General features: G+C 40.3%; 1 long non-coding RNA gene across 1 annotated transcript in view; it reads left to right on the top strand.

The window, feature by feature from the left end:
• LOC140116561 (uncharacterized) overlaps positions 1-22,166 on the top strand; it is a 39,122-nt gene extending 16,956 nt beyond the window's left edge. The window contains exons 2-3 of the long non-coding RNA XR_011852818.1: positions 176-334; positions 22,122-22,166. This is a non-coding gene — a long non-coding RNA (uncharacterized lncRNA). The remainder of the gene's footprint in view (positions 1-175; positions 335-22,121) is intronic.
• Positions 22,167-22,431: the final 265 nt, after the last annotated feature.

Genomic DNA, 22,431 nt, shown 5'->3' with positions numbered 1-22,431 from the left:
TGTCATACTGCATATTGCAACACTGTTTTCCATGTTCTATTTCAATTTTTAAAGAAGAATTTTGTAAAAAAATAAACTAATTGATTCCAATTTTTTTTATTTTTTGTACTGACTGTTTGAAGTGCTTGACCTGCTGTGAAAACATTCTGACCCTTCCATAATCTCTCTTTCACAGCTTGCAGAACATGACAGCCTGAGGAGATGATCTTGCAATGACTAGGTCCAAAGGGAATATCACAGGCAAGGAAATCTTACAGCTCACTTCCCATTGTCATATTAAATTACGGTGTCAGACAACCCATCATGTTCAAATCCCACATTTTTGTCAGACAAGGTAAACGGTTCCGAACAATTTTCTAGTAAATATCTAAACTCACAGTTTCAACACTGGCACATCTATTAGTTTCTTCCCTATCATTCCCAGGAAAAAATTCACAGTAATATTATGTTTTTGAAGACCTAAATTGCTTCTGAAAAAAATAAAAATTACAAAATAATTTTTATATTCCTTTTTAATTTAAATACAATGGCCGTATGATGTAGCCTTTGGAGAAAAGAATGACTCGCAAAGAAAAATTCTATTAATTTATCTCTTTATAAATCCCATGATATTTGACAATGAGGTCTAAGAATAAGTATGTTAAGGCACATGCTAGTACATACATAGGTTCTGTTCACACCTATTGCTGTCCATTTACAGATACTTACAATGTATCTTGCTGTATGTGAGTGTCTCCCGAGTAACATAACTGCCCATATTTGCACAGTTATTTCTCTTGAGGAATAAACAACAGCATATGCTCACCTCTAATGGCCTCCTCTTAGTATATATGTTGCTTTCCAGCAGTAGCAGAATGAAAAAGCTTAGTCTGCTGTGCCTCCTTCTGCCAGTATATGTCTATTGACATGCCCAGTGTGTATGTCAGGAGATTTTCTGTCATACGCTGAACGCAGAGAGTCTCGGGAATCTACATAAGTTACTGTACTTATTTAACCAATTTTGAACCTGTAGTTAGAATACTAACAATTTAAAAAAAACAACCAATCAACATGAGCTCTACAAACTTTGGTGGACATTTATCAGGACTTCTACTGCAGAAAACGATTGGCATTTGAGACAATTGTGACACAGAAACCCCATGAAACTACAATGATGACCGCTGACTGCTTTATCTATAAATTCATTGAGGATTTTTTTTCTCTGCTGGAAGGCAGCATTCTGGAGCAATTTGCACCTGAAATGCTGTGCACCACATTTATTGCAGGTATTAGACCACTTTTAGGCAGTTTTCAATATCGGACGAAAAAAGGTGTGTATCCCCAGTGAAAGGGGGCATGGTTGAACAGAAAATAGACTGTGCACAAGAAAATTCAGTCCATGTGCCAGAAAATTCATTGTTGTGGTGCAGCAAACTAGATTAACTTTAGGAGATGCAAAGTATGATTCGCCAGTCTTATACTGCACTAGTATAATCGAAATGGGCGATGGGCGAATTTCAATCGAAAATCGAATCAAAACTAATCGCATTAAAAAACAGCCATTTCCTGGCTGCAGAAAGCCTGAAGGGTGTTGTAGAACGTTGTGCCATGCTTAAATATGCATAGGGAGCGTGGTTTGGTCTTCAAACAATGCTGTGTTTTAGTATGACACGCACATGACAGCCGCGGCTCTTATAATCGCTTCACTCTTCACTTCTGTGTGCACTTACAGAGGCCAACTTCCCCAAATAAGTGAAGCGGGAATGCAGCCTGACAAGGTAACGCCAGCTCGACAGGACTGAGCTGAGGGCCAAGATCCCACTATAACATCAAAGAGTGCACTTTTTTTTACACTTACATCAGCTGATTCAATAGATTACGAAAGAACCTGTTCTGTTAATCACAGATACATGTGGAAAGCCCCCCAAAAGAGTGCGGAGGATGTTGGCAGTAATTTTGCATTGACATCACTGATCATTTTGCCCTTCTTTTCACGCGTCAGTGTCCTCTTTCAATCGGTCAATAATCCATCAGTATTGCTAAAGCCAAAAACAAACAGGAGTTGATCCAAAATAGAGATGAGCAGCAAATGGGATACTTGCATGAACTCTGTGGCAGAGTGGCACAATGATATAGTGTGAAGGCGGCATCAGAAGCAGCAGCAGGACCCCGCGGAGTGACACAATGATATAGTGTGAGGGTGGCATCAGAAGCAGCAGGAGCCTGCAGAGTGGCACCATGATAGGTGGCCATGGAGGTGGCGGACAATTACAGTCCCTGGTAAAGATGGTAGGAGGCAGATGGTGCAACTAGCAGGAGATGTGTGGCATCAGGCGGGTGGCAGCATCAGAATAGAAGCTGAGGCAGGTAGTTAGAACCCCAACGCATTTCTCAATGTTTGGAGGAGGCGTCATGGCTGATCGAATCTGATGCATTAGGTATTAGTGAGTTGAAATCCTGGCCAATCCTGATTCATCTTGACAAGGGTCAGTTTCTCCACATTACGGGTGGACAAGCGGATTCTCCTGGGGGTAACGATGGCCCCCGCCGCACTGAACACCCGCTCTGATGCCACACTACTGGCCGGGCAGGACAGCTTCTCTTCTGCAAACTCTGCAAGTTGTGGCCACGCATTAAGTTTGGCTGCCCAGTAGTCCATGGGATCCTCAACCTCAGGTGGTAAAGTGCTGTCCAAGTAGGCCACCACCTGCTGGTGCATGGTCTGCTGCATGTCCTGCTGCTGGTGGCGGCTACCCTCCTCACTAGGCGGGTGAAGTAAATTGCCCATTAAGGAATCCAGACTTAAGCGACTGTTGATGGAACTGCTACTGCTACTAACCCCCCAGCTCCCCACAGCAACCGTGGTAGCAGTACGTGAGCAGTGACTGCCAGAAAACCCCCGGTCAGACCTGACAGAGGATGGACAATGGCGCACATAGGCAGCGGCCAACTGTGTGCTCAGTATTTCTCTATAGTATGCCAGTTGTTCCTTCCTCTCAGCAGCAGGGAAAAAGTCACCCATTTTGACTATTGACTATTCGGCTGTCACTAGTTAGGCAAAGCAGCATGCTGCGGGCCATCTGCGCAAGTGACTCTGAGGGACTCCCGGCCTCCATATCCACAGTATACTGCCAAGGTGCTTTGGGGTCATCTGCCTCGTCTTCTACCTCCTCCGGATGCTCCTGCTCCTCCTCTCCTGTCACCTGAGTAGAAAAACCACAAATTGCACCAGACTCTGCTTGTGCTCCAATGTCCTCCTCCTCCTCCTCCAGTTCAGCCCCCACCGGACTCATGTGGCCATGAGATGTAGTCTCCACTTCTCTGATGCCCTGACCAGACAGATTTTGCAGCATGAGTTCCAGGACATGAAGCAGTGGAATGACGTTATTTATCCCGCAGTCCTGGCGACTGACAAATAATGCGGCCTCTTCAAAAGGCCTGAGCAAACGGCACGTGTCACGCATGAGCTGCCAGTGGCTGACATCAAAGTTACACAGGGGAGTACTATGGTCCGCTTGCATCATCAAAAAATCATTAATGGCTTTTCTCTATTCATACAGGCGGTCTAACATATGGAGGCTGGAATTCCAACGGGTGGAAACATCGCAAATCAGACTATGTTGGGGTAGGCTGTTCTGGCGCTGCAACTCGAGGAGGGTGTGCTTGGCTTTGTAAGAATGGCTAAAGTGCGTGCACAGTGTCCTGGCCATTTTTATAATGTCTTGCAGATGGGTGTAAGACTTCAGGAACTTGTTGACTACCAGATTTAACACGTGGGCCATGCAGGGCACATGGACCATCCCTCCTCGGTGCAGCGCGGACACCATGTTCCTCCCATTGTCTGTCACCATGGTTCCGATTTTTAGTTGTCGCGGAGAAAGCCACATATTGATTTCTTCTTGCATGACGCGGAGCAGTTCCTCCCCTGTGTGACTTTGTTCGCCCAGGCAAACCAGGTGTAGAACTGTGTGACACCGCTGTGCCCTGCACATGTGGTATGATGGAGCAGCACTTGTGGAGGCTGAGGTGGTGGTGGAGAAGGAGGAGGAGGAGGCGGACACTGGCGCAGGAGCAGCAGTTTGACAACGTGGAGGAGAAAGCGCCGTCTCTTGTGGAAGTTGTTGGTGCAGCTGGGCGGGAAGCACATTCACCCAGTGGGCCGTAAAGGACATATACTGGCCCTGACCATAATTACAGCTCCACATGTCCGCACTGCCATGCACCTTGGACGAAACTGATAAGCTCAAGGACTGGCCCACCTTCTGTTGTACATATTGGTGAAGGGCTGGCACAGCCTTTTTGGAAAAAAAATTGCGGCTTGGAACTCTCCACCTTAATTCGGCACAAGCCATTAGTTCTCTGAAGGGTGCAGAGTCCACGACTTGGAAAGGGAGAGACTGCAGTACCAACAACTTCGACAAGAGCACGGTCAGCTTCTACACCTTAGAGCTGTCTTTTTGTAATCACCTCACTCAACGACTGCTGGCGCCATGCGTAGCAAGGAGCAGGAGCATCTGGACCGGGAGATGATGTCAAAGACAAACAGCTCACTTCGGCAGAGGTGCTGGAGCCTTGACTTGCTGAAACAGCATGTGTGCCATTAGGTGCTGCTGCTGTTGCTGCGCCTGCAGGATGGACCGCATCTGACACCCGTTTCTCCCAGGCCATTGGATGTGATGCTGCATGTGTTTGTGTAGGGCCATGGTGCCAAGGTTAGCTCCCTGCAGATACGACATATACCCACGCTCGGCTCCTCTGGTGCCTTAACAAAAAAAACTGCCACACCGCTGAGGTGGTAATTTTACCGCCAACACTCTGCTACTACTACCGCCGCTGCCTTGCTGAGCCCCTGTGCCACTAATTATTTGTGCCTGCGAATCAGGATTTGTACCCCACGGACGTTTGGCTCCCGTCTTCGCACTGCTGCCACCCTGCTGACTCACAGCCACAGTAGCATTTTGCTGCTTCTCTTCGCCCGAGGATGATGAATCCCCTGCTACACTCGGCTCCCAAGTGCGATCGGCTACATCATCGTCAATTTGCGTTTCCCGGTCACTGTGACTCTCCTCACCGGTGTCAGTATGCACAACCTGCCTACTGTAGGAAGCAGCGGAAGTTTGCCCACCCTCTTCACTGCAAAGCAGCTGCTGACTGTCCTCAAACACTTCTTCCTTGCTGAATAGTGGCGCTGAGCCCAGACCAACTAGTAGCTCTCTGGCTGCGGGAAAGGAACAGGACAGAGCCTGGTTGAGGACAGGTGAGGGCCGCTGACCTGCTCCTGGGCCATGCCAACTAATTGTTGTATCAGAGGAACCCATGGACTCTTGGCTGGGGTTCTCAGATGTTATATTTGAGGAATTGGATAACCTAGTCAACCATTCAACAACTTTTGTGTTGTTGATCAACACACTGCCACTAGATGACAATGGCAGTTCTGGCCTCACAGAGTCACCCCTGCTGTGACATCCCCTTACTGTGCTGCCACCTCTGCCTGCTCCACCTGCCACCTTTCCGTCTGACATAGTGGTTTATTAACTACATGGATTTGACACGTAAATCTGGCTGTAAACTAGAGCCCCCAAAAGGTATTGCAATGTGCGTTATACAGATACCCCACAACTGACAGTGTAATTTCAGCGAAAATCACTGTATAAACTATGTGGATTTCACACGTAAATATGGCTGTAAACTAGAGCCACAATAAGGTATGGCAATGTGTGTTATATAGATACCCCACAACTGACAGCTCACTACTGCAGATGCATGAATGTCAAACAGATTTCTTCCTATTCGATTTTGTCACTAAATAGAACTGCTATTTGGGGTATACAGATCCCCCTTAAAGAACAACCAGGGATTAGTCCACCAATCGCTACTGCAGATGCATGAAAGTCAAACAGATTTCTTCCTATTCGATTTTGTCACTAAATAGAACTGCTATTTGGGGTATACAGATCCCCCTTAAAGAACAACCAGGGATTGGTCCACCAATCGCTACTGCAGATGCATGAAAGTCAAACAGATGTCTTCCTATTCGATTTTGTCACTAAATAGAACTGCTATTTGGGGTATACAGATCCCCCTTAGAGAACCGCAAGGGATTGCAGCAAGAATCGCACACCACAATAGCAGCAGCTGGACGCTACAACATGAAGTGTGAAGTGCTGAGATAGAAAATGGCTGGGTTTTATAGGGCTGTGTGACACCACATAAGCCTGCCGGTCACTGATTGGCTTACAGGTCTGCAGATGTCATCGGGGGTGTTCCTTTCTCCTTCCCAGAGTTCTCTACCCCATGTAACACGTTGTTCTCGCGCCCATTTAGCAGAAACATGAGGGGAAAAAAAACAACTTAGTTCCCGCGAATCAGCATAAACTTTGGCTTCGTGACGAATTTTTCCTGAAATTCTAACCGAAAATAGAATCATTAGAATCGATTCACCCATCGCTATGCACTAGATTTCTCATCCAGAATCAGACACAATGATTAATCTGGTGCAGCAGAGAACTGTCTACTTCTGAAGACTTACTAGGCCCTGGCTGTATGTTCTGGGTTATTATCATGCTGGAAGAGCAATATGCGATCCATCTTCATGCTGGAGTATCCAGCTATGACCAATCTTCATCCTGGAAGACCAAGCTATTACCCATCTTCATGCTGGAAGACCCAGCTATTACCCATCTTCATGCTGGAAGAACTATCTATGACCCATCTTCATGCTGGAAGACAAAGTCACGACTCATCTTCATACTGGAAGACCCAGCCATGGCCATTCTTCTTGCTGGAAAACCCTTCAAGGAGGAATGCTGGAAAACCCTTCTAGGAGGTTTTGGCAAATATAATGCATAGCACCCCTTTGCAGAAAACAATCCACAAAGTATTATGTTTACACCCCAGGCTTCTTGGATTTGATGGTGTCCTTGGGGTTGTACTCATACTTCTTCTTCCTACAAACACAGCTATTGGAATTGATACCAAAAATTTTATTTTGGTCTAATCTGACCGCATGATCTCGCCTTGTCTCTCTTTTGAATCATCCAGATGGTCATCGCTGAACTTTAATAGGGCCTGGACATGTTCTGGTGTAAGCAGGGGGACTGTGAGTGACCTTTGTGATTTTTGTGTGGGACCATTGTGTAATCTTTAAGATGGTAGTCCCATCTCACTGAATGTCATTGTAGTTTTGAGCTGATTTCTGACCTTTCTCACAACCATCCTTAACCCATGAGGTGAGATCTTGCATGAAGCCTCAAACCAAGGAAGATTGACAGTAATCTTGTGTAATCATAACTGTGTCAACAGCTGTTCTACAATTTTCTCTGTATAAACAGCTGTTCTACAATTTTTTCAGTTCTTATATACAGGCAATGAATTGAAACAGGTGCAATTAACATATGTAATGAGTGCGAGGTAGGAGTAGCTACATGTAATGAATGCAGAGAAGGAGGAGCTACATGCAATGAGTGCAGAGTAGGCAACGTCTCTTCAGGAAAATTAAGAAGTCTGAGAGTTCTTGCTGTTTGGTTGGTGATCAATAAAAAGCAAAAAAAGTCTTGCAATGTGATTTTTGGGATTTTTTTAGATTTTGTCTCTCAGTTTATATTAAGTTAATAAAGGCAAATTTATGCACTCTTCAGGTTTAACCCAGGAAAGCTGGATTAAAGTATCCTATATTGTCTGAGAAATAGTAAAAAAAGTAAAAAAAAATAAAGATAAATAAAAAACTTAAATCACCCCCTTTTCCTTAGAACTGATATAAATATAAATAAACAGTAAAAATCATAAACATGTTAGATATTGCAGCATCCCAAAATGTCCTATCTATCAAATAATAATAACGGTTATTCCCGGGATTTAACCCTGCAACAGAAAATAGCAGCCAAAGTCAAAAATGTAACTTTTTCACCATTTTGCAACTTAAACATTTTTGCATTTGCATTTTTATTAAAAGTAATCAAAAGACTGTGCAGTCCTCAAAATAGTAGCATTGAAAACGTCATCTAATCTTACAAAAATGGCACCACACACAGCTCCATACCCTAAAGTATGAAAAAGTTATTAGCACCAGAATATGGCAAAGAAAAGAGAATAAAGAAAACATGTAATTTGGGTTGCACAGCGAAGACATAAAATTCAAGCCTAGAAGAATATGGTTCAAATGCTTGAACCCTTTGATGCAGTTCTTCTAAACCAAGTACGCTTACATGCTGTTGTGGAGATGTGAATAATTAGCAGACAAGGAAACGAGAAGGGGCTTGTGTCGCATAGACAGGAGTCCCTGAAGCTCATTTGCATAATTTTCAAATAGGCACTTAGATTTTATTTTCTAATTTTTAATATTTATTTATTTTAAAAAATTTAATTAAATTAGAGATTTGGTGAAAATCTTGAAAAATGTGCATTTCTGATTTTCTAAATCTTATGCTCATTGGTGCTGATGGATTTAATTTAGGTCTTGTTTTTGCAGGAAGCTCAACTTTTGCATAGAAGTTGCATGAATCCTATTTACCATACCACTGTGCTTCTAATCTAAATGGGTCTGCGTTAACTGACAATGATTTTGCTGATGCTATCCTGCAATAATAAGTTGCCCCAGTAAAGGAAAAAATCATTACATAATGGTATTTCCAATTATAATATTATATTATATGTCATAGTGAGGAAGATTTTTTAGCTAAATTTAGGCCAAAATTCTGTTGCGCCAGAATTATCACAAGCTAGAACCATCTGTGATAAGTTGAGTTCCTGCCTTTTATTAATCCCTTTATTTAACACAGTTTAGGTGCAGTTTTGGCGCAGTTTGGGCACAATGTTAGATACGGGCAGTTACATGTGATCCTCCTACAAGCTCCTTTCTGCTTCTCTCCCACATCCCAGAATGAAGATAACACTCACAGCAGACCCTGGGTGTGTGACACCCTGCACTCAGTTACCCCTCAGCAAGGGCTTCTCCTGGAGGGGATCCCCCAGTGCTGATCACCTGCTGCCCCCCTGTAATTCTGCCTAGTATCCTCCTCAGACACCTTTAGGGTCATCCTGCTACATGGGGGACACTTCTCTGTAGGATCCTGCAAACTTCTCTCCTGCTCTGAGCTGAGGCTTCTGCAGATTGTTTTGTGAATAGAAACTCATGAACTATAAATAGAGTCTGCAGTGTCTGTATCATCTGTACTAGTGTCTGGCTGAGCTCTGCCTCTGGGGATGAGCTGCTCTGCGCAGGGTCTTAGTGCTTACTTCTCAGTTAACGCCACCTTTAGGTTGGAGTGTTTTTGCGCCCTTTTTTGTGCCTAAACGAAAAGTCGCAAGTGATGAATATTATTAGGCACAGCAAAACATCTGGATTGGTAGGATAAATGAGGGAAACATGCTTATTTTTTCTGTGCGGCTAGTTTGGCCTTTAGTTGCAAAAATGGCGCAAAAATGGTGCGCCAGTGTGAAAAGGCGCAAAAACAACAGAAAAAACATACATATGGCCCTTTGTATTATAACTGTTGTGAGAAATTAAATTGTGAATTTTTAGTGCAATATCAATATAATATATCATAATTTGAAAACACTTTTAATTTTTATTTCCCATTAAAACTATGCAGCAACTCATGCAGCAGGCTCAGAATAAAGAAATAATTCAGCTATTTTGCTTAATCAGAATTAGTGTTGTGCATAGTAAAGCTAAGCTGTTATTAAAAGCAAAATTCTTTTCATGAGCATTAATTAAATTCTGAGTGAAATGTGCATCCAACTAACTTACGATAAAGGACAAAAATAACTTACCATAATGAACCCATTTAATAAATAAAATGTCACTTTGAAAAAGTATTAAGTCTTATCACAAATGCATTTCCCTAAAAAGAATGCAAGTAAACACAAAAGAATGAAATTAATTTACCCCGTTTTCTACCATGATTGGCAGCTTCTCAATATTTCTGAATGTTATAGATTAATTTTTATTATAAAAGCGGTAATGATTTTGGAAGATGAGTATCTCGAAAATAGTTTTGCTATTTAAAATTACAGCAATTCTTACAAGCACATTAATACTAATGTAATCTATTTTTCCATTGTATGTAAAAAAAGAATTATATATAAATATATCTATAAATATATATAAATACATTTACGTACATATCAATAATATACATCATAATGGCGCTACTGTTTTGCATGGAAGATGGTACTCCTTGCATCATATATCACTATTAAGCTTGGAGTCCCATCCAGGAAACTGCGGTTGGTCAATGAAATTAAATTAAACATTACTATTTAAGGTAAGTGATTCACTGACCAGGGCAATGTGAATCAGTCCCAATACTGATTATAAGGTGACAAGGAAATTTATCGTGTGAATCGTTTAGCAAATGATTTGTTTCAAAAATTGGCAAGGATTTGAGAGGCCCTGATAACGGACTATTTCCCTCATTAATATTTCTTACAATGGGCATAGGAGAAACAACATTGTAAACTGTAAACAACTAATCTGTAAAAATAAGTGGCCTATTCTCATGAATTACATATTCTTTTGAATTATTTAGATACCCATGTACATGTGGATTGCTCTCTTGGAGATTTGACACTAGCCTGTACTATAGCAAAAATTATTGTAAAACATTTGCAAATGATTCTGCTAGGTAGGGGCCAAACTTGATTGCAGCAGCTAATTGGTAGGTGCCGATGACATTGGTAGCCTCTCCTCGGACAACCCGACTGATTCGGACTAAGCGCGGGATTTAAAATTCAAATTGTGTCACAAGACATGCACTCCCATACTCCGGGAAGAAGAAAATGAACTCCGGTGGACCTGAGCTGGGCTGGGAAGCGACACATGCAGGATCTTAGGTGCATGATCTTGTTGAATTGTGGTAGACTTCATCCTCGTCGGACAACACACCTCGGGGTCGCGCAGGGTCCGGGTAAGTAAATGTGCCCCAATGTGAATACAAATGTAATGAAAATGCAAATGTGATGCTAAATCAATATAGACTGAAGCGCAATGTAAGTGCTATGTAAAACAAAAAAGCGATGTAAACGCAAATACTATATAAAATTGATATGCAAATGTGATGTAAAGGCAACCAAGTTGTAAGTGTAATGTTAGCACACATAAGATGTAAACACAATGTAAATACAATTGCAATGCTCATATAATGTTACAACACATGTGGTGTAAACACGATATAACCATCTTTATTTAAGCATAAACGTGGTGTTAGAGTAAATGTAGTGTAAACTTGATGTACATGCAAACTCAATGACGCATATGTAAATGTAAACATGTTGTGAATGCAACACGATGCAATGCAATGTTAGCGTAAATGTGATGTTTGTGCAAAAACTATACATAGATGATCTTGATGTACAATGTACATGTAAAAGTAATGTAAAAACAAATGAAATGTCAACACAATGTGAAGGCGAATGCAATGTGAACATAAACGCAATGTTACTGCAACTGCAATGTTAACGTAAAAGCAATGTAAATTTAGAAGCAATATAAACATAAGTGGGTATTTAATTTGGATGCATTATGAAGTTGATATAGAACTCTGTAGACCAACTTTTACCTGTTCTTTTTTTGACATGCGTGTTGGAAAACCACCAAAATTGTGGAGCCAATACTTCATAAATAAGGTGCAAGAGGTGCAGCACGGGAAAAAAATGTCTGCCAGTTTTCTGTTTGAGAGTCAATAATAAATGCCCCCCGAAGTAATGTAAAAGCCATATTAACTCTGTGACATCTCTGTTAACATTGTGTTTGCATTCACATTGTGTTTTCAGTCACATCACGTTAATTAACTTCACATTAAGGGCTCTTTCACATTGGTGTTGATCTTCAGCTTCAGTTTCGCATTTTTGCGTTTTGTCTCCATTGTGTCCTATTGTGATGCATCAGTCTTGTCTCCATGTCTGCAAAAAAAACCTGTCATTCTGTAACTAATGTAACTTTGATAAAGTTTCCACGCTTAACCTATTTTTTGTGGACCACTAGTGAAAAATGTATCCTATAGTTTAACAAACATAACATTGAAGAAAAATGGAGTAACAATAGTTGGAATTTGCTGTGAGGCTTATTATGCGACTATGCCCTTCAGACTATTAGAACACAAATGGCGACTTGATTAACGCCGTGTAGCTGTAAATCTTTTTACATGTCGATGACTACAATATTTGAATTTCAGTTCTTTCATGCATGGATACATTAGTGAAAATATTAGCTGAAGTACAAATGCTCATTTTGTTTTCATTGATTTAATGTCAACTGTAAAAGCTATTTTAATAAACTGCACCGTACAGATAAATGGAAGTGGGAATACATTTTTCCCATAGATCTTTGCATAATATTGTGAAGGTCAGAAAGACTATGAGTACAGCTATAAGTTCATGGTTGAGGTACATAAGCCTGCCAGACAAAAAAATCCATATTGAAACACCTCTGCATAAATCAGACTAATATAACAATAGAAAGCACATGTAACAGCGGCATTGTTTATCTAGCACAGTTACATTATTCAGTCTAGTATGAAATAGGGGCGCAGTGTAAATGTGGATTACTGTTCTCTTTTGTATTCAATTAGCCTTCAAGGCTTTTTTAATGTTTATGTAACATATTTGAATGGTGCATTATATGCAAGGTAAAATCTGCAATTTATCCTGCAATGAATATTTTAGACAAATGTTGCCACATAAAGCACAGAGCAAGTATTCCAGATTTGCAGTAGCAATCTAATGATTGAATATAACTTAACTGCTACTACAAATTTTATTGTTGATGTAAGGGATGCTTGAAGGAAAACTCCAGTTTTAATCAAGTTTTATAGAGTTTCACTGTACAGATCTAGAAAATTGATTAACTGTACAAATATTTTGCTTTACTTATCATCCGGGACTTATTTTTTATTCACTTTTTTTAACAATACTTTCCAGACCTCAACAATGGTTTTATTTAAAAGAAATCTGCCATCATGAATCTACTGATGGTGATGATTCATTCCCTCTAACTTACCACTTGTCACCTTAACTTATGTGTTTTAATATAATTTTTATGATAATTAGCTGTAAAAACTTTTGGGGCATGAAGTAGCCTCTTTGAGCTCCAGGGCTACTCCACGCCCCAAATAGCTTCAACAGAGCTCCCCCAGTGCGTCCATGCTACCAGTATACAGTGGATTTCGGCACATTGCCGGTGCAAGGAAGCCGGCGGGGGACCTGAAGATTCTGCACATGCACAGAGCCCCCCTTAGGACGGTCATTTCTTGGTATATTAGCAGTTGTGTTACCATTATAACTATCTGTCAGCAGATATACAGCTCTATTACTTCGGCCCATTATGTAATTTCTGAGAAAATCCAATGTATATGCTAATAGTGAACTTCTGAACATCTACTAAGCACTCTAAATACATGAAGGTAGCAAGGGGACCATGTTAGGCAGCGGAGTGGGGCAGTGCGGGAGATTGTGCTCCCCGCCTGTGTATTAGCTTTAGCCTGCGCCCATTCAGGCACAGGTTATAGTGTAATTCTAAGCCAGACAAAACCTTGTATAGAACTGTATGACAGTGCATCTGTCCAATGGAGATATAAGGATATAAGGACCATGATGATATATTGAATATAAATCAAATATTCTGGTAGCCATTAAAATGTCAAAATATTTTTCCATAATAATATACAATTGATATATTGGTGCCACAAATGAAATGATCAGAATAAAGACATTACTGAACCTGTCATTCTGTAACTAATGTAAGTTCCCTTATTGTAGACTTGTTATCGTACTGTCAGCATTTTGGCTCAGTCACTTAACACATTGTATATTCATCTGTGTTAATATAATTCAGTGTCATTCTGTAATTGGATGTGATTGAATTCATTTATAGATACACCTGATAAAGGAATGGAATAAATATGGGAATCTGATAAATTCTAAAATGGTGCTGGTCTGGATCCTTGGACCCCCACAGAGTAGCTATTTGATGCACTCCAATGGGTGTCTCTTCCTTTCCATAAACATGTGATCTCATGTCCATCAGCCCCATGGCTTATTAGTTGTTCAGTCTCATTGAGATAAATAGGATTTAGCTGAGTGTCAGGATCAGTGGTAGTGGATCCTCTGTACCACCATGGACAATGTTATCCAACACCTGGGACCAGAGTGTAAGTGGTAACCGGTTTTCACCAGAGCCCACCGCACAGCAGGTTGGACTTGTTGCAGCATGGTGCCACCAGGTCGTTCCACAGGCACGACTTTGTCTGCGGTGGCAGCCAGGGCGTAGTACAGAATCCTAAGGCAAAGTCATGGTCAGGGACAGGCAGGAGGTCGAGACAGGCTGTACAGGATCAGAGTCACAGATGTAGTGGAAGGTCAGGACATGCAGCATTGGAGCAAGGTCAGGAACGGAATTGAGGTCACATAGGGAAATCAGGATAATCGCACAGGGTATCAGGAACAAGCTTTCCCTAAGGCTATGAGGCGGCGCACGCCCTAGGAGACGGGAGCACATGCGGGAATCATGAAGGCCGCCGCTGGAGCCGGGAAAGGTTTCCATGCAGGCTCGCTGGGGCACACAGAGGTACATTGGTGCCATTTCAAGACTGCGTATACTAGGAGGACCCTGTGTATTCTAGAGTTAGAAAAAACTATCACAAAGAAACTCTTGTGAAATCAGCTCACCCTCTACGTTCAAACGTTCCTCTTTGTCTTGACTCTGGACACTCCAGCACGGACAAACCTCGGTCACAGGTGCAAGCAGCGTTAAACAGGAAAAAGAACTGTTTCCAGCTGGACATCAGACGTCAGTTTTAGGATAAAATATAGCAAAATTTTATTCGGAATCCATTAAAAAAGGTACAATGATACATGACACAGCATAAGGAAAAAAATAGCATCAAAGCTTACGCGTTTCGGTAATTAAACCTTATTCATAGCTTCTGCACAACTTTCTGCAGTCTGGCTATTTAACCCTGCCCTTTCAATCCCATGAATCTCTGGGTAAGGTTTTTAACCCTTTCCATGATTTTTTATAAAACGTAAACATACATAAAGGAAACTTTACACGTTTAAAAACAAGGAAATACAGGTGGTGATTATCACCTTAGTACCTGCAAGAAAAGTATCGCTTTTCATTGTTTGTCTATCAAAGAAGCTAAAAAGGTTGTATTGCATGGGGAGCGTTATTGGATATTTATAATATTAGAAACAATATTTTATATTTATTATATATATGGATACATATTTTATGAGTTGACAATTTTTAGCAAAAATGAATTAAATCTTGTTTCTTATTCAATCCAAAAGGAACCCTAGTTTTCAAAGAGAAGATCCAATATGTTTCTCGATTTAAAAGGATCCTCCTAAGATCTCCACCTCGCTTAGGTTTTATTACTTTTTCAATACCCCTGCATCTAAGAACACTGCAGTCTCCAGCATGGTGTTCCCTCACATGTCTAGATACTGCGGAAATGTTAACCGCACTGTCTGAATTGACATCAGAAAGATGTCGGCGGATTCGGGTTTTGAGATTATTTGTAGTACAGCCAATATAATCTAATCCACATGAAATGCATTGTATCTGATAAATTACATATGATGTGTTACAATTTATGAATTGTTTTATTTCTTGTTGTGCATCGTTAGAGTATGAAGAGAAAGATTTGCTTTGAATCGCATACATGCAGCACTTACATCGGTCTGCTCCACATTTGAAGAAGCCCTTAGTGCTGAGCCATGTAGTGTGGCCTAAATTTGATTGATATATACTTGGTGACAGTAAGTTACTGAGATTCGGAGCCTTTTTGGCTACACATTTTATATTATTGTGCACAATTTTGGACAGTATGTGATCAGTATGCAGGATGGGTAAGTTTTTATATATAATTTTTTCAATCTCTTTGTACTGAACACTATAGGTTGTAGTAAACACTATTGGTTGTTGTTTTTTGTGTTTAAATTTTTTATTATTTTTATTCATGCTAATCAAATCTGAACGGGGGATATTATGGACTATGTGAGAAGCCCTTTTTAACATCCACTCCGGGTATTTTCTACTCTTTAACTTATCCCAAACTTTTTTCTCCTCTGTTTCATACAGGGAGGATGTGGAACAATTCCTTTTTGTGCGGATAAGTTCTCCTGTTGGAATATTTTTTATGACATGATTAGGGTGGCATGAACTAGCTAGTAGGATGGTGTTAGATGCCGTAGGTTTAACATACGGGGAGATTTGAACTTCAGTATTAGTACCAGTTAAGCTGATATCTAAGAAGTTGATAGTTTTAGCCTGTAAATTAAATGTGAATTTTAGATTCATGGAGTTAGAATTCAGATATTTGACAAAATTTTCTGCATCCAATACAGTCCCCTCCCATATCAGGAGCTGGTCGTCAATATAACGGCCGTACCACCTGATATGGGAGAGAAAAGGATTGGCCCCAGAGAACAGGTAGAGTTCTTCCCATCTGGCCATGTACAAATTTGCTAGTGATGGGGAACATCTGCCCCCCATCGATGCACCGCATCTCTGTAAAAAATAACTGTCGTCAAATGAAAAATAATTCCTTTTCAGAAGAAAGTTAACTGCTTCCACTATAAACTCTTTTACTGCAAGTGAATACATGCTATACTTATCCAACCAGTAGGTCAGGCATTGTAATGCAATTTCATGATTTAAAGATGGGTATAATGCCACCACATCACACGACAACCACATGAAGCTATGTTTCCATGGTATACCATCAAGTAAAGAAATAGTATGTTTAGTATCTTTCAATAGGCCAGGAAGTGAAGCAACCAGTGGCTGGAGGTGGTGGTCGACCCACTCCCCCAATCTTTCACTCAGAGATCCGATACCCGCCACAATGGGGCGGAGAGGAGGAGGGAACACCTCCTTGTGTATCTTCGGCAATGAGTGAAAGATTGGGGTAACAGGAAATTTGACATACAGGTAATCTGCTATTTTTTGGGATATTGCACCCATATTTAAACCCTCATCCAACAATTTCCTTAGCAGCATTTGAAATTCAATAGTGGGATTTGATTGTAATTTTAGATATGTGTTTGTATCATTCAACATCTCTAAATTTAATTTTTTGTATAGTCCGGCATTGAGGAGAACTATGGCACCCCCCTTGTCTGCAGAGCAGACTAAAAGATCAGAATTCATTTTAATTTCTTTTATGGCTTTTCGTTCCTGGTTGGAAATATTGTATTTCTGATGCTGGGTGGTAGCTTCTTTTAGTTCGATCAAATCTCGTTCCACCTGCTCTTGGAAAATGTCCATTGTTGTCGATCTTGAATTGATGGGGTAAAACAGGGGATTGGACGTCCGAAAGGATTGATTCAAGTCCACTGTGTCATATTCTTCAGATTGAAGCTGACGCAAGGTCGAGAGGTGATATTGGTCTTCAAAAGTATTCATATCTTTATTTAAACTTAGCATCACGGTATTGCCACAGTCCTTAGAATAGGTCTTATCACCCTCTGTACATTCAAAAAAATGTTTTCGCAAGGTTATATTTCTAATAAATTTATTTACATCTAGGATGGTGTGAAATATATTAAAATTATTGCTAGGTAAAAAACCTAAACCTTTGGACAGTAGGGAACTTTGTTGAGGACTTATAATATAACTGGATAAATTGTAAATGAGGTCTTGTTTCACTTCTGGTTCCTGAGAGTGTATTTTTTGGAGGCTGGATCGATGTTTCCTGCCTCCCCTTCTGCGTTTTTTGGCTTTTTGTTTTTTCTTTTTCTTGATTTTTTCTCAGACTCCGAATGGGTTCCGCCTGTAGATGCAAGTGAAGAAGCTGAGGAGTCAGATAGGTCGTCCGATGTTGTAACAATGGAAGTCTCTGTATCAGTGAAACTCACACGACTATCACTTCTCATTTTTTTCTGTGCATTTTTATTTTTAAGAATAGATTTAGTTTGTTTGTATGATCTTCCGTAGTTATTGCGTTTGCGGACATACACTTGGTTGGTAGCGTAGTCTTGTGCATCTCGTTGGAACTTGCTCTGTTTGGTTTTCATTATAGAGTCTTCAACTTTTGTAATATTGTTTTTCAGTTTCAAGTCCATTGTTTGGAAATCAGCAGTATTGGATAACGGATGTATTAAGTCTTGCATTTCTTTAATCTGTGTTCTGGTTTGAGTTAGTGCTAATTCTTCCTCTTTAATAATGAGATGCATAAGTTTTAAGGAACATTCAGATAAAACTGCATTCCATTGTTGTGTGAACTCAGGCGTATATTCCGTGGTTGGAAATTTTCTCAGGCGTAATCCTCGTGGTATCATATTTTTCTCCACATAGGACTTTAGAGTTGTGGAGTCCCACCAAATCTTCACTTCTTTGATTAATAGCGTTTCAAGCTGGTACATATAGGTGTTAAGAACATTGGAACTCTAATGTTCGGAAGTATTGTATTCAAAAATGCTGGCAGCCTTAGAAACTCTATCCGAGCAATCTGTAATATCGGCTAAGCAATTATTTTTAGCTTCCTCAGATGTTCCTTCCATTATGCTGTGTCAAAAACTGGTTAGAAACGGAGGGTGTGCACAATTAGACCTCCATATACACACAGAAAAAACTATCACAAAGAAACTCTTGTGAAATCAGCTCACCCTCTACGTTCAAACGTTCCTCTTTGTCTTGACTCTGGACACTCCAGCACGGACAAACCTCGGTCACAGGTGCAAGCAGCGTTAAACAGGAAAAAGAACTGTTTCCAGCTGGACATCAGACGTCAGTTTTAGGATAAAATATAGCAAAATTTTATTCGGAATCCATTAAAAAAGGTACAATGATACATGACACAGCATAAGGAAAAAAATAGCATCAAAGCTTACGCGTTTCGGTAATTAAACCTTATTCATAGCTTCTGCACAACTTTCTGCAGTCTGGCTATTTAACCCTGCCCTTTCAATCCCATGAATCTCTGGGTAAGGTTTTTAACCCTTTCCATGATTTTTTATAAAACGTAAACATACATAAAGGAAACTTTACACGTTTAAAAACAAGGAAATACAGGTGGTGATTATCACCTTAGTACCTGCAAGAAAAGTATCGCTTTTCATTGTTTGTCTATCAAAGAAGCTAAAAAGGTTGTATTGCATGGGGAGCGTTATTGGATATTTATAATATTAGAAACAATATTTTATATTTATTATATATATGGATACATATTTTATGAGTTGACAATTTTTAGCAAAAATGAATTAAATCTTGTTTCTTATTCAATCCAAAAGGAACCCTAGTTTTCAAAGAGAAGATCCAATACGTTTCTCGATCCAATACGTTCCGCACAAAAAGGAATTGTTCCACATCCTCCCTGTATGAAACAGAGGAGAAAAAAGTTTGGGATAAGTTAAAGAGTAGAAAATACCCGGAGTGGATGTTAAAAAGGGCTTCTCATATAGTCCATAATATCCCCCGTTCAGATTTGATTAGCATGAATAAAAATAATAAAAAATTTAAACACAAAAAACAACAACCAATAGTGTTTACTACAACCTATAGTGTTCAGTACAAAGAGATTGAAAAAATTATATATAAAAACTTACCCATCCTGCATACTGATCACATACTGTCCAAAATTGTGCACAATAATATAAAATGTGTAGCCAAAAAGGCTCCGAATCTCAGTAACTTACTGTCACCAAGTTTATATCAATCAAATTTAGGCCACACTACATGGCTCAGCACTAAGGTCTTCTTCAAATGTGGAGCAGACCGATGTAAGTGCTGCATGTATGCGATTCAAAGCAAATCTTTCTCTTCATACTCTAACGATGCACAACAAGAAATAAAACAATTCATAAATTGTAACACATCATATGTAATTTATCAGATACAATGCATTTCATGTGGATTAGATTATATTGGCTGTACTACAAATAATCTCAAAACCCGAATCCGCCGACATCTTTCTGATGTCAATTCAGACAGTGCGGTTAACATTTCCGCAGTATCTAGACATGTGAGGGAACACCATGCTGGAGACTGCAGTGTTCTTAGATGCAGGGGTATTGAAAAAGTAATAAAACCTAAGCGAGGTGGAGATCTTAGGAGGATCCTTTTAAATCGAGAAACGTATTGGATCTTCTCTTTGAAAACTAGGGTTCCTTTTGGATTGAATAAGAAACAAGATTTAATTCATTTTTGCTAAAAATTGTCTACTCATAAAATATGTATCCATATATATAATAAATATAAAATATTGTTTCTAATATTATAAATATCCAATAACGCTCCCCATGCAATACAACCTTTTTAGCTTCTTTGATAGACAAACAATGAAAAGCGATACTTTTCTTGCAGGTACTAAGGTGATAATCACCACCTGTATTTCCTTGTTTTTAAACGTGTAAAGTTTCCTTTATGTATGTTTACGTTTTATAAAAAATCATGGAAAGGGTTAAAAACCTTACCCAGAGATTCATGGGATTGAAAGGGCAGGGTTAAATAGCCAGACTGCAGAAAGTTGTGCAGAAGCTATGAATAAGGTTTAATTACCGAAACGCGTAAGCTTTGATGCTATTTTTTTCCTTATGCTGTGTCATGTATCATTGTACCTTTTTTAATGGATTCCGAATAAAATTTTGCTATATTTTATCCTAAAACTGACGTCTGATGTCCAGCTGGAAACAGTTCTTTTTCCTGTATTCTAGAGTTAGGCTGTGTATACTGGAGGAGACTATGTATACTGAGGAGGCTGTGTTTACTGAGGAGGCTGTATTTACTAGGGTGAAGCTGTATATATTGATAAGCTGTGTAAACTAGGGAGGCTGTGTATACCAAAGAGGAGGCTGTTTATAGCAGGGAGGCTGTGTATACTAGTAGAAGGCTGTTTATACTGGGTAGGCTGTCTATACTAGTTGGAGGCTGTGTATTCTAGGGGGAGGCTGTGTATACTGAGGATGGATGTGTATAGTGGAGGGGGAAGTGTGGAGGCTGTTTATACTAGGGGGAGGCTGTGTTTACTGGAAGCGGCTGTGTATACTGGGCAAGGCTGTGTATACAAGGGAGGCTGTGTATACTAGGGGGAGTCTGTGTATACTGGGTAAAGCTGTCTATACTATGTGGAGGCTGTTTATACTAGGGGGAGGCTGTGTATACAGGGGAATAGGATGTGTATAGTGGGGTGATGCTGTGTATAGTGATGGTAGGCTGTGTATACTGGGAGAGAGGCTGTGTATACTGGGGATACTGTATATACTACAGGGAGGTTGTGTATACTGGGGAGGCTGTGTATACTGGGGAGGCTGTGTAAACTGGGGAGGCTGTGTATACTAGGGGGATACTTTGTATTGTAGAGGAGGCTGTGTATACTAGGGGGAGGCTATTTATACTGGGGAATTTGTGTCTACTATGGGAGCCTGTGTATACTAATGGGAGGCTGTGTATACTGTGGGAGGATGTGTATGCTGGTGAGGCTTTGTACACTGGGGAGGCTGTGTATACCGGTAGGATGTGCATACAAGGGGGAGACTGTGTATACTGGGGAAGGCTTTGTAAACTGAGGGAGACTGTGTATACTAGGGGGACTCTGTATACTAAGGTAAGGTAAGGTAAGCTGTGTATAGTGTAGGGTGGCTGTGTATACTAGGGGAAGGCTGTTTATACTTGGGGGAGGCTGTGTATACGGGGGAAGGCTGTGTATACTAGGGGGAGACTGTGTGCACTGGGTGAGGCTGTGTATTCTGGGGGAAGGCTGTATTTACTAGGGAGGCTGTGTATACTCGGTGGAGGCTTTGTATACTGGGAGGGCTATGTATAATAGGGGTAGGCTGTGTACACTGAGGGAGAGTCTGTGTGCAAGAATGAGGCTGTGTATACTGGGGGAGGCGGTGTGTATACTTGGGGAGACTGTGTGCTGCTGGCAAAGTACGTTATATAATTTTATTTGGGAGCTTGTGTATGGGGGCTGTTATAAATAGGGGAATTGTATATAAATAAATCCAGTATGTATATAAATTAGCAGTATGTATATAAATTAGGTGTTGTATATACATATACTGTATATAATTAATTATTAGTTATTCAGGGAAGTATTTAAATGATGTTTTATGTGGAGAATAGTGTGTTTAGCCATGTTATAAGGATAATATATTAGAAACATGCTACATTATACTGTAAGTGAATGTGTTTTTTTTAGGGGCGTTGTGTGAAGTTGAGACATTTGACTGTGAATTCAGCAGAGATAAACCATGGCTGGGAGATATCAGAAAGAAGTCCTCTTCCTGATTGGACAGTTCATCACCTCTAAGGTATTACATGTCACTAATGTCTGTGTCATTGACTGACTACTAGTATTGTAGATGGTATCATTGGGGAAAGGGGGGGCAATTTTTGCCTCGGGCAGCAAAAAGGCTAGAATCTGCCCTGATCACTAGGAAGTACAATTTGTTGTACAGTAAACAAGCTCTCTTACAGTGTTGTACAAAGAAAAACAAAAAAGCTATGGA

The sequence above is a fragment of the Engystomops pustulosus genome, chromosome 2 (assembly GCF_040894005.1).
Source record: "Engystomops pustulosus chromosome 2, aEngPut4.maternal, whole genome shotgun sequence".
Lineage (NCBI taxonomy): Eukaryota > Metazoa > Chordata > Amphibia > Anura > Leptodactylidae > Engystomops > Engystomops pustulosus.
The sequence above is the reverse complement of the archived record's forward strand: the minus strand, read 5'-3'. Positions and strand labels throughout refer to the sequence as shown.